This window comes from Asparagus officinalis, chromosome 9, assembly GCF_001876935.1.
Source record: "Asparagus officinalis chromosome 9, Aspof.V1, whole genome shotgun sequence".
In the NCBI taxonomy this organism is placed as follows: Eukaryota; Viridiplantae; Streptophyta; class Magnoliopsida; order Asparagales; family Asparagaceae; genus Asparagus; species Asparagus officinalis.
Genome location: NC_033802.1, coordinates 4134690 through 4149160, shown reverse-complemented (window position 1 = coordinate 4149160; position 14471 = coordinate 4134690). Strand labels below are relative to the sequence as shown.

Here is a 14471-nt window from a genome sequence, read left to right as displayed (position 1 = left end):
TTGGCACCCTTCGCGGGCCTGCCTTCGATTGGTACCGCCGTCTCAAGCCCGGAAGCATCAACAGCTGGGAGGACTTGGAAGGCATGTTTCTCGCCCATTTCTTCGATGATGACACCGAGGTGTCGATCAGGACACTCTTCGACGAGAAACAAAAAGGCGGAGAGTCGGTGGATACCTTCATCAAACGCTTCCGCAATCAGGCAATGAACTGCAGGGATCCCGTCACGGAGGAATTCCTCTTGCAGACTTGTCAGAACAACTTGTCCATTGACATCTTGGACGTGATGGGAATCTTTTGAATTTGTTGTAATCGACCGAAGATATAATGAATTCCACAACGAAACCAACTTTTGACGCAAACAAGCTGGCGACCACAGTGGGAGCCAACGGTCTCGCTGCCGAGACCGTCGTGTCGCAGCCGATCAAGATTCCAGTTGAATCCATGGTCGAATACGAATTCGACCAGACCAAGTTTGAGGAATATCTCTCATCATCCTCTTCAAGATCTTCATTATCTCGCAAGTACAAGAGGATCTCACAATTGAGGAAGAGTTGCATGCCAAAGAAGGCACAAAATGAAGACTCTCGCTTGATTGTTGCTGAGAATTTCACTCGCAACACCTCTGCTCAAAATGGCTCTTATCTAATTGAAGAGTCATCGAATCAAAGCCCGACGACATTGACGAAAAGAGCTCGTCAGAGACAGCGTCAGCGTCGTGCTCGTCAAATAGCTAAGGCATTTGAACAAACCGACGGAGTTCGTTATTATGCGGATTTAGAGTCGAGGAAACAACAAGTGGTTCGTTCAACGCAACGACGAACTACTCACGTTTCTGCACAATTCACAACGGAGGAATGGACACTCATCAAAAGGGCTCGTTCGACCCTCCAAGAACGTATACAAAAACGTCGTGCAAACGTTGTTCATGCCCGTGCTCTCTTACAACAAAGACGAGAAAGGAGGAAGGAAACGGTGACCAAAGAACCACCGAAATTCTGCCAAGTTTGGATTCCAAAAACTGGAGTTGTGCAAAATCAGCATTCGGAGCCCGTTAAGACTCCATACCCACAAGGGGGTGGTTCTAAACGTGCGACTCCCGACATAACCTTGGATCGTTCAAAGGCAACAATAAATTGTCCTGAGAATGCCAACAAGGTTTTATACCCCCAGAAGAAGACGCATTCACCAAATGATATCGTCATACCTGGGAGATCATACCAACAGACGATACGATTTTTTGGCAATCATACCGATGAATCGTATTATCAAGTTGGGGGTGTGAATAAATTTCGAAAAAGAATTATTCGCTCTCATTGTTCCTGTGCACGACTTATAAGATCAGCTGTCCAAGATGATGAATTCCCTGAAGTCACCATCAACGTGGCTGATAAAAGAAAGTCTAAGCGGCATTCAAGTGACTCAAATCCTGACTTTTCCCCGAGAGGAAGAGTCAATCCAAGAATTGCTCAAAGGATGTCTCGACTCCAATTAGGAGCCATCAGACGCAGAAATTACAAGAGAATGCAAGAAGGAATGTCCTCGGAGGATGAATTCTCGGACACTTATTCTGCAATCGCTTCTGATGATACAATGTCTAGCACGGGACAAACCAGAGAAGTACTCACGATCACCTCTGATCAATTTGCTCAAATACTTCAAGAAGCTCTAGCCAAACAACGTGAAGAAATTAGAGCTGAAGTGAAGACAGAAATGGAGTTAGCTATCCAACAAATGAGAGAATTGCTAACTCAACAGCCTCAACTTCCTGAGTCCAGTCAGCGAGCTGAATCCAGCCGCCACACTCAGAATGTGGCAGATGATAGTGATCCAGAAGTGGATGAAGTCATTATGGCTGATACACCTCCCAATAGCAATAACGCTGGGGGTGGTTTAACACATTCTCCCAATAACGATATTGGGAGTGGTTCAATGGCACCTCTTACAGGGGGTGGTCTAACTCATTCTCCTCAACGTCATTCGAATGAAGACATAGACGATGACGGGAAAATGAAAGAGCTTGAAAACAAAGTCAACGCTTTGATGACGGCTCAAGAAGTGAAGAGGACGGGTATTCCATGTCCCTATCCAAGAGAATGGGATTCAATACCGTATCCGACAAAGTTCAATCTGATTAACTTCACACCGTTTGAGGGGAAGAGTTCGCCGATTCAGCACTTGATTTATTTCAAGTCTCATTTGGGCATGATCTCTGGAAACGAGGCTTTAATGGTCCGGTCATTCGTTGGCACCCTTCGTGGGCCCGCCTTCGATTGGTACCGACGGCTCAAGCCAGGGAGCATCAATTGCTGGGATGACATGGAAAGTTTGTTCCTCAGCAATTTCTTCGATGATGACACCGAAGTGTCAATCGGAACCCTTTTGGATGAGAAGCAAAAAGACGGAGAGTCAGTTGACAATTTTGTCAAACGTTTCCGTAACAAAGCAATGAATTGCAGAGATCCTATTACAAAGGAGTTCATCCTACAAACATGCCACAATAACCTCTCCATCGATGTCCTGGAAGCTCTGGGGGTCGTGCCATCCACCACTTGGAAAGAGTTAAAACTACGTGGTGAACAAGCTGAACACTTTCTTAAAAGAAAGAAAGGTGAACAAGCTGAGCACTTTCTTAAAAGAAAGAAAGCTGAGAGAGGCCAACCAATGACATCTGCAATCGTTGAGAATGCGACTCTCGATCCGAGGTGTCAAAAGGAATATTCTTTCGAAGATGATGAAGCTCCAGTCATATTGGAATACCTCCTCGCTAATGACAAAATCGAGCTACCACCTATTAAAGACCAGGATGGAGCTAAGAGGATTACGGATCCAAACTACTGTGCGTACCACAGAAGGGTTCTTCATCCCACCGAGATTTGCTTTGGACTCAAAAACAAGATCCAAGCCCTAATTGACTCCGGCGTCATAACGACGAAAGAAGTCGAGTAAAGACGACCATACAACTCCAGTGGGTGCACGAGTATAAACTGTTTCCCCACACTCCAAAGAGTATATGAGTATAAACTGCTTCTCGATTATCCAACTGAGTACAATGTTAAACCCGGTTTCGCAAAGGAAGCTGGGGGTGGATGATTTATATAACGGGAAGTTCCCGGAGAATCTTATATTCTTAAGGATAACCCGAACATGCGAATGAGAATAACGTACTCATCGTTACATCCAGTTTTGCAAAAAAAGCTGGGGGTGGATAATTCATGTAACGAGAAGTTCCCGGAAGAATGTTAAATGTAATATTCTTAGGGATAACCCCGATCATTATGAACAAAGTGATAAACACTAAACTCCTACTATGACTTCCGAATACTCTTTTGCTGAGATGAGATTCGATCACCTCTTTAGATCAATCTTCCCTCACAAAATTCCCATTTTGGTCAAACCTTTAAACAGTTAGGACCAAAGCCAAAATCCCCTCTCGATTCGTTCCATGAACGAGAGGTCCACAAATTGAACGATCAAACCTTTAAACAGTTAGGACCATCTCAAATTCCCATCTTGGTCAAACCTTTAAACAGTTAGGACCAAAGCCAAAATCCCCTCTCGATTCGTTCCATGAACGAGAGGTCCACAAATTGAACGATCAAACCTTTAAACAGTTAGGATCGTCTCAAATTCCCATCTTGGTCAAACCTTTAAACAGTTAGGACCAAAGCCAAAATCCCCTCTCGATTCGTTCCATGAACGAGAGGTCCACAAATTGAACGATCAAACCTTTAAACAGTTAGGATCGTCTCAAATTCCCATCTTGGTCAAACCTTTAAACAGTTAGGACCAAAGCCAAAATCCCCTCTCGATTCGTTCCATGAACGAGAGGTCCACAAATTGAACGATCAAACCTTTAAACAGTTAGGATCGTCTCAAATTCCCATCTTGGTCAAACCTTTAAACAGTTAGGACCAAAGCCAATCTTGGTCAAACCTTTAAACAGCTAAGACCAAAGCCAAAATCCCCTCTTGATTCCTTCCATGAACAAGAGGTCCACCTTCGATTTGCGCAATCAAACCTATAAAAGTTAGGATTGCTTCCAATCTCAATTGATCAAACCTTATTCAGATTCTCTGAATAGAAATCCCACTTCAAATTTCCTTTGTACCAGGAGATAGAATATAAAATTCTTCCTCTCCGATTCTGGGTTCATCTCTACCAACAAAAAAGAGAGTATATTACTCTAATAGGTACACGAGTCTAAACTATTTCCCTACCATCAATAGGAAGTTTCTGAAGAATATTACTCAGAATATTCTTAAGAATAACCTAGCTACCTCCCAACGGGTATATGAGGTTAAACTATTTCCCGAATACTCCAATAGGTACACGAGTCTAAACTGTTTCCCTACCATCAACAGGAAGTTTCTGGAGAATATCACTCAAAATATTCTTAAGAATAACCTGGCTACCTCCCAACGGGTATACGAGGTTAAACTATTTCCCAAGAACTCCAAAAAAAATACATGAGTATAACTGTGTTCCTATGAAGACTGATACAGTGATTAACAATGCGGTATCAATTTGATGACAAAAGCTGAATTTACAAGTACAAATTTCAGCTTCAATTCAAGATCTCGATGATGGTCAAGCGATGAACGCTATGCTGAAAGGATCTTAGCTATTCTACAAAGCACTGAATAGACTGAGAGACAAAGAGATCAAGTGTTGAAGCCATCTACAGGTTCTTCTATACGATCTACCCAACCAAGCATGGAAAGGATCATAAGTAATACCTATCTTATCCAAAGCATCCCAGAACTCCTCTATAAAAGATTGAGTCTGGAATACTTTGGAGGGGGTATCTGTAGGCGTCAAAAAATGCTGAGAGATATCCAAACACAGCTCAAAAGGAAGTCATCCAAAATGTCAAAAAGAACACAAGTATAGACTGTCTCGCACGCGAGACAGTCTTTACTGTCTCGCACGCGAGACAGACTTGACTGTCTCGCCGTGCGAGACAGTCTTTACTGTCTCGCGTGGATAACTGCCAAAATAACGGAGTTTGAAACGTGGGAAGGCAGTTAAAACAAAAACTGCCTGACGGTTACTGTTTCCGAGACAGCGTTTACTGTCTCGCGGGCCGAGACAGCAAACACCGTCTCGCCCGCCGAGACAGCAAACACTGTCTCGACAGCCAAGACAGCAAATGCTGTCTCGCGAGCCTGTTTTCCACCAACTGTTCATAGGGGCTATAAATACCCCCCGAATGCCATTTTGAAGAGGGGCTGATCAGAGAGCATCCAGGGGCAGAGCAGAGAGCATCCACAGGCTGATTTCAGAGCAGAGAGGGCAGAGTACTCGAGCTTCTGTAACTCCTTGATATTCAGGCTTTGACTTGATTTCAAGAAGAACGACTATCTTACCTTGATAAGATATCGTTTCAAGTTCTCACTTCGATAAACGAATTCGGAATCATAAACCCCTCACGATTCAATCAGAATCTGTGATTTGGTGGTCCACGGGCTAACGCACCCCCGGCACAGGCAAAGATCCCACGCAAGCAGTGATCCAAACAACGATCCTGCGTTTGTTTCCCAAGAGTTGTAATTTTCATTTTGTTGTGTAAAAGAAGTCTTATAAAAAGGCTATATCTTTTTGAGTTTATTGTAATCGACTGAAGATATAATGAATTCCATGACAAAACCAACTTTTGACGCAAACAGGGGGGGGGGTGACGGTCTTTGTCCGTGTAAAAGATTATAATTTGGATGTGATAGTGGATTGATTTTAATCCCGTGATTTTTTCTATTGAGGGTTTTCCACGTTAAATCTTGTGTGATTTTATTTACTACGTTTGGTGGGTTTTCGGGGTTTTTGAGAGATCTAAAAATCCCACGTGATGATTATCTTACAACGACACAGGAGATTATGTATCTCATTGTTGGTTAACTTACAAATTTAGTTAGAGGCCTAAAGAACAAAACCCACTCCAAAGTTGATATATTGGTCTCACTGCAGCAATAAATTGGTTATAGGCTAGTTTGAATCTTTTGCATGTGTAAATGACTTGATGATTGTTTGATTCATTATTTTTTTGAAGGCATGTTAAGACTAGTAGATCATGTTTACCAGCTAATTATATTTAATAAACCTAAACAGTTAAGTTTAGGTTTGTTAAGACTAGTAGATCATGTTTACCGGCTAATAATATTTCATAAACCTAAATAGTTAAATTTAGGTTTGAATCGTTTGATTTTATCAACCAGTTAGATACTATCACTAGTATCAACTGTATGTATGTTTATATGTAAATATGGACAGTAGTGGATGCAGAATTTTTTTGGGTGGTAAAAGATTTAATAGTTAAAACGATAATATTTAAAAAAGAGCATGATTTATTACTATCTAAATATTAGATAACAGGAAAATCAAACACTAGTAGAAAAACGATCAACCTAGACGGAAATTTCCGTCTAGGTTGATTGAAATTCCGTCTAGATTAGGTCATCTAGACGGAATTCTGTCTAGTTTGGGTGGTTTATTTTGCTTCTGTCTAGATTGATGCAAACTAGACGGAATTCCGTCTAGGTTGATCAATCTAGACGGAAGTCAACCTAGACAGAATAAAGAATTCCGTCTAGGTTGACAGACCAGACGGAATTCCGTCTGGTTTGTCAACCTAGACGGAAATTCCGTCTAGGTTGACAGACCAGACGGAATTCCGTCTAGTTTGTATCAATCTAGACGGAACCAAAATAAACCACCCAAACTAGACGGAATTCCGTCTAGATGAACTAATCTAGACGGAATATTCAAAAACATCTATATAACCAAATCCAACACATTGTACAAATCCAACCATCCACTTCAAAATATACATCAATCAGTTCCGTCTAAAACACATCCAACAACATATATACTAACAATGCACATGACTAAGATATGATACACAATATGAATAAATATAGTGTTATAACAAATAAAACTGTTTATTGCATTAAAAATAAAAAACCTCATCCATCGTCGTCGGCGGGGGTATCTCTATCCCGATTACGAGAACGGGTGCTGCTCCCTCCAATATCTCCACTCTGAATGTTTAATTGAATAATCATTATGTGGTGTTTGATAACATATTAGATAAAAATGAATTTATAAATATAAGAAAAAATAAGGTATCTGAGCACTACTCTGTCTAGCGTCGGAATTATCGCCAATCGAGCTAATGATTCGTATGACACCACCATACGCGCTATAAGGAATAACACCGCCTAAATATTGTATAACATACCCCATGAGATCGTCCATCGAGTTCGCCATCAGCGCAACTCTAGTCCCCCATGAGATCGTCCATCGAGTTCGCCATCAGCGCAACTCTAGTCATCTCATTAGTCACCTGAATATGTAGCTCCGGGTCAATTTTGTCAATCAAGAAGGCAGAGATACGTGCGACAAATGGCATAGCCTGGAAACTGCTTGTGGCTGCTCTATGCGATGTAGATGATGTGGAGGATGCTGTGGACGATCTAATGCTTATACCGGGTGAAGCTCCGACACCATGCATAGGATATCTTCCTCTTCTATTATTAGGGAGAAATAAATATTAAACTTTGTTCTCAAATTCAATAATGGTAAACAAATATAAATAGTATGTAGTATTCAAATTAATTCGATTTTTCACCATCCTTACCTATTATGACCCATCAAGTTCTATGTGAGATTGATGTTCTCCTCTGCAGAAAGCATGTGAGGGTCCGGCTCGGCTTGTTCCTCCTCCTGCGAAATGTACACAGATACAGCCTCCTTGGATGCAGTCTCAAATCCCTCCTAAATCACATATTTATAGTTAATTCAAGATAATGACCATATTATTTGTGTTCTCGTTTCCTCGTAATGTTAACAAAATAGAATTAATAATACTACTAAAGATATGTATAAGTCTCACCACTAACTCGAGATTTGCCGTGATCTTATCCCGATTCCTCTCATCACCCCTATATTGTTCACGAAAAGTACCATATGCCGCTCTGGCCCTCAAGTGTATCGGCATTAATGATTTCCCCTGTCATATTATAAATTATGAGATTTCATAATCATACTAAACATTAAGATCTTTTAAATCTTTAAATGACATATACCGTATCTTGACAATAAACATCCTCCAGATTGGCGTAGGAGTGTGAGCCCAAGTGATGGTCATGCAGCTTCTTTCTTCTATTTTCTGACCCCTTCGTGGATTTATTCTTTAAAAAAAATTCTGCAAATATAAAACGAAATAATATCTTAAAATTATAAACTAAATTTCATGAAACTAACCTTGGCGGCATCGCTGTCCCAATACATGAGGAGAGCCGTGAAATGAATCTCGTCAACTCGGTCATCGAGGTTTAAAAACCTCTGCCAGTCCTCCTCATACCTGTCATAGGTTTCATGTTTGATCTCATGCCTCCATTGTTTGAGGACTGCTTCAACCTTGACATTAAACACATAATTCCAAGCCCCCTCAAAGTCCTCAAGGCAGAAGCAGTCCTGTAGATTTACATACACATTTAGTAAGGATAATTTAATATCAATTACTAATTATTAATAAATGAAAATCTAAAACAATATGCACTTACCATAAGCGCAGTCCATATCGCCTCGTATGCGGTCCATGGTAATTCTCGAAAATGAAAATAAGGGTTGATAATGGTCGCTCTACGCACGAGAACCCCAATATATGCATTCAATCGGGTCAACCAAGGACCAACGGGCAAACTAGAACTATTCCACCTAATAATGGCCCTCATTCCTCTTGGCGGTTGTTTAGAATCAGGCTTACCTCTGCCACGTCGTCCCTCTATGCGATCCTTCTTAGCACCTACAATAATGACAACATGATAATATATCATATAATATACAAATGTGAAAATTAAAAGTATTTATATAATTTACCATTCGCTATCTCTCATTCTTTTGCTGCAAGTGCATCAGCTTTCCTAGTCTCCAACATAGGAAGCATTTCCTGATACCTTCTCGCAGCACGTGAGTGGTACTTCCTTGAGTCAGCCTTGGACTTATGAGAGTCCGAAGGTAAAGGTAAACTGAGAAAGTCCTGGGTCTTAGGCCGCAAGTCAGTATGGAATGTATATGATGGATATGTCAGGGTCCAAGTAGCACCTACATAAGAAAGAAGAATCATTAATATTAAATTTTAATTGAACATTATCAATTATTAAATATTTAATACCTGCGTCGGGGGATGGTTCTGGTGCTGCATCAGAGGGGCCGTGTGATGAATATCCAGAGATCTCGGGGGATGGTTCTGGTGCTGAATCATTAATATTAAATTTTAATTGAACATTATTAATTATTAAATTTTAATTGAACACTATGAGCTAGATAACTAAAAATTTATAAAACATGTTAAAGTATTAATTAATTTTTATACCTGCATCCGGAGATGGTAGTGGATCATCAACACCACTACCTGGGGTGATACTCTGTGACCGATCACCCTCCAGGTCAAAGAGCCTCCTCATCCTCCTCCTCATCTGCAAATATAATAAAGACAATCGTTAAAAAAAATTGTATACATGCTCATGAGATATGTTGTTATGAAATGCATTATTGTTTTTATTATGATAAGATAAAAATCGATAATATGGTGTAACATATCAAGTTCATACCTACATCCAGCGCCACATTCTGTGCGTAAGAGAATTCTTGCCAAACATCATCAGATGAACCGATTGGTTCACTATAATTATCTTCACTTTCTTCAATATTTTTTTCATTGTTATTAGGAAGAACAACAGATCTTGGCTCCTTGTACAAAACCACCCAATCATACATGACATTCGGATCTTTCACATAGAAGCACTGATCAGCTTGTTCTGCGAAAATGAATTTCTCATCCGTATATACTTCTCGGTGAAGATTGACTAGTGTAAATCCATAATGATCCTTTTGCTTTTTTGCAGGACACCACCGAACCTTGAACATCGTGTAAGTATATTGTTTTGGTTTACCAAACCCGTAAATTACCTCAACAATATCTTCTAATTGGCCATAATATAATATGTCAGCTAGAATTGGATTCTGATCTCTTATACTTGAAAAACATTCTTGAGCAAACAAGCCCATGACCCCACTGTTCTGAGTTACCCTCCTATCATCGGTCTCTAACGTTCAAAATTTATATCCATTCACCAAATGCTCATTATAACATCTCACTTCGTGATAAGGACGTTGTGCATCGATAATAATTTCATCTGGTAATGTAGTATCATCAAGAAGTGATTTTTCAACCTAAGACAAACAATTTGAGAATATTTAGGTGATGTTATATTATGAATGTTCAATAATTAATTGTAAAACACTTACATCAAATCTTAACCAATCAGAAAATTCTTTCTTATGTCTTTTCTGAATATTGTGCGCTGCATTCCTACCGGTTGTTTCATTCTTAAGCTTCTCCAGATGTCGCCTATATAAACAATATATAAGTTTGTATTGATAAAATATATGTAAAATGAATATTTCTCATCTATATTATAGATTTTATTTGTTGCCTTCGATAGTCTTCGAACATATCAAGGTTTTCCAACACATATGCATGAATTTGATCTAAGAGAGATCTAGGGTATTTTTCACGCTTCCTCTCCTTTTGAGGTGCTTGAGATGTGGTTTTCTTCTTACGCATGTAACGTGATGCAAACACAAAGCATTCGTTAGCCACGTATCCTTCAGCTATCGAGCTCTCGGGACGAGCTCGATTGCGAACATTGTTTTTCATGCAGCCCAAGTATCTTATAATCATAAAAGTTAATTATTAGCACGGTAATTTGAAAAACGCGTATACAATTAATAAATATAAGAAAAATCGTAAATTACTTTTCAATCGGATACATCCAACGATAAGTAACAAGACCAGTGATTCTAGCCTCTCTTGCAAGATGCTGGGTAAGATGGACCATAATTGTAAAAAATAAAGGAGGGAATATTACTTCCATATTGCATAGAGTAACTCAGACATCAGCTTCAAGTTTCTTAAAGTCATCTACATCTAAGACTTTAGAGCATAATTTCCTAAAAAATCCACAATACTCAATAATAATCTTCGACGCTTCTTTATCCATATTGTTACGGATTGCAACAGGGAGCAATTGATGGAGAAGAACGTGATAATCATGTGTCTTCGGACCTAAGAGTTTTCTCTCTTGCACCTGGACATTATTTGAAATGTTAGCAGAGTAACCATCCGACGACTTTACCGATTTGAGAATTTCACAAACTCGTTGCATCTGCTCATTTGACATTGTAACACGAGACGGAGACAACTTTAATTTTTTAAGGCCAACGTCTTGAACTTGCAAATCATTTCGGATATTCAAAGCAGTCAGATCTTGGCGCGCCCGTAGATCATCCTTCGACTTGTTTGCATCTTGTAGGAGAGTTGATACTATGTTATCACATATATTTTTCTCAATATGCATAACATCTAAGTTGTGTCGGATTTTTAGATTCTGCCAGTAAGGTAGCTGAAAGAAGATACTAAATTTAGTCCATCCTCTAGGTAATGTTTGGGCTTCGTCCTCAACTTGCATTTTACGGACCTTTCGCTTACGCTTCAATGGCTTTTTAACTTTAAGTAATTTCTTACTCCGAGCGTGTTAAATTTAGAATAGCGTTTTTTCCCAAACACAACTTTTGGAAACCCCTTAAGTAATTGAACGATCTCAGTACCTGTCAGTTGACGCGGCTTCATTCTTTTCTCAACTGTACCATCAAACTTAGCTGATAATTTTCTGTACTTATGACTCAAGGGCAACCACCTTCGATTAAACCAATAACAACTCTTTCGGCTATGTGGTAATTGAATAGCTTCAAATTCTGGACCACATACAGGACAAGCACACTTGCCCTTCGTAGAGTACCCTGACAGATTAGCATAAGCTGGAAAATCATTAATCGTCCATAGTAGAATAGCACATAATCTAATCGACTCTTTTAAATGGGCATCATATGTTAAAATACCCTCAGACCATAATTGTTTTAGCTCATCAATTAGAGGCTCTAAGTAGACATCAATATCATTTCCTGGAGCATGCTTACCGGGTATCAGTAATGAAAGTATCATAAACGACTGTTTCATACAAAGCAATGGAGGTAAATTATATGGCATTAATACAACTGGCCACGTAGACCAGCCAGAGCTCATTACCCCAAATGGATTGAATCCGTCGTTTGATAGACCCAGTCTTATATTTCTGCAATCTTCGGCAAAGCGAGGATAAATTTTATCAACATGCTTCCAAGCTAAAGCATCAGCAGGATGTCTCAATTTACCATCGTCTACTCGATCATCCTTATGCCACTCATATTCTTTGTCGTTTCCTTGTTCATGTATAATCTTCGCAATCTAGGAGCCAATGGAAAATGTCGAAGCACTTTGACTGGAATTTTCTTCTGTGTTATCCCTGTCTCCGTTGTAATCCTTGTTGAAGAATTTGTGCGCTGTTTCCACCTAGAAACTCCACATGTCGGACACTCTTGAAGGTCTTTATTGGCTTTGTGGTACAAAATACAATCATTCGGACATGCATCAATCTTATTATAATCAAGACCCAGAGCAGAGACAATCTTCTCAGCTTGATAAGTTGTTTGGGATATGCTATTCTCTCCTCCAGGGATTACAGTCCGAAGCAAATCAAGAAGCATTTCAAAATAATTATATGACATACCGCTAAGTGTCTTAATATGAAGGAGTTTCAGCATAAATGAAAATCTGGAGTACTTAGTACATCCCTCATATAAGTCCTTTTCACTATCTTCTAGTAGCTCCATTATTCGCTTTATTTCTGCGGAGGAATGCATATCATCAATATTTTCGACACTCGCGACACCTCCTACCTCTTCAGCTTCAACTTCGTTATCATCTTCACTTTTGTCTCCAATATCATCCTCGACATCATCATCAACATCATATTCTGTAGGTCGAGGAAAAATATCATTCAACAATGTTTCTGTGTCATCTATTTGTTGGCCACCGGACGTACCAATATGCATATTTGGATCCTCATCTTCAGTGATACCCTCGCCATGCCAGTTCTAGTATTTATATTTCTCATCAAAACCTAATTTTATTAGGTGAATCTGTATATCATTTCTATTCAGCAGCTTCAAATTCCTACACCTACAACAAGGACAGTACATAGCACCGTTTCTTAAATTTCTCGGATTCATTTCCGTATAACGCATGAAGGCTTCACATCCCTCCTTGTATCGTGTGTCGTGAAATCTACGATGCCTAGGGATATCTATCCATGACTTGTCAGGAATTATCCTCATCTGTAAATTATATATAAATATTAAATACGATTAGTCTCACAACTACTAATACATCCATTACTCTTATACATTCAACACACATCAAACATACGTTCATATATCATTTAACAATATGAATATTTATCTACATAAAATATATATAAAACATACGTAAAAACTAATTACACTAATCTTGCGGCAACCCAAAACGCAGAACAACATACGCTTATTGTACACGGAGAACAACGAATAGGTGCTGTCAAAACTTTTAAGAATGAAAATATACAAAGTATACAAAGTTGGATGTATGCACTACTATATTCCTAACCCATCCGAGAAGGACAGATCCAATAATTACGAATTTCAGTACTAATTTTTTATTCCTATAATATAAAATAAACGCTCATTTCTGGGAGAAAACTTCGTCTCCTACCCAAATCTGAGTCGTATATCATATATTATAAGTCCAAATAATTGGATGTAATTATTGGACGGAAATCCAATAATTACGAATTTCAGTACTAATTTTTTATTCCTATAATATAAAATAAACGCTCATTTTTGGGAGAAAACTTCGTCTCCTACCCAAATCTGAGTCGTATATCATATATTATAAGTTCAAATAATTGGATGTAATTATTGGACGGAAGTCTAGGGATAACGTTATTTTTTTATTCACCTAAATTGGATTATAACACATTATAAAAATTTATAATGTGTTATATATCACTCTATTTTTTAAAAAAAAATTATTTCACATATTTTCACATCACAAACTTAAATAATCACACATACTTATAGCACGAATGAAGCTTAAATGAGTTAGGGTTTATAAGTGTTTAAACAAAATATGATTACTGGTGTTGTTCAAATGAATTAACATGTAGTTAAGGGGTTTCAGAATTGAACTCGTTTATTTTTTTATCATAAATTAGAGTTTCTAAACTAAATTCAACAATAAATAATAATAATTTAAAAATTCTAAAGCTCGGTAGAAAAAACATACCTTTTAGGCAATTCAAATGAATTAACATGTAGTTAAGGGGTTTCAGAATTGAACTCGTTTATTTTTTTATCATAAATTAGAGTTTCTAAACTAAATTCAACAATAAATAATAATAATTTAAAAATTCTAAAGCTCGGTAGAAAAAACATACCTTTTAGGCAAATGAAAGACCGGACACTGTGCGGAGGAGGAGGGGCTGCCGAGGGGGGGGGA

The 14471-nt window shown here is 38.7% G+C and overlaps 1 long non-coding RNA gene across 1 annotated transcript; it reads right to left on the bottom strand.

The window, feature by feature from the left end:
* LOC109823691 lies at window positions 7745-8119 on the bottom strand. The gene is made up of 3 exons (XR_002242447.1): window positions 8080-8119; window positions 7887-8003; window positions 7745-7768 (listed from the first exon to the last, which is right to left on the bottom strand). It is a non-coding gene; the product is annotated as an uncharacterized LOC109823691 (long non-coding RNA).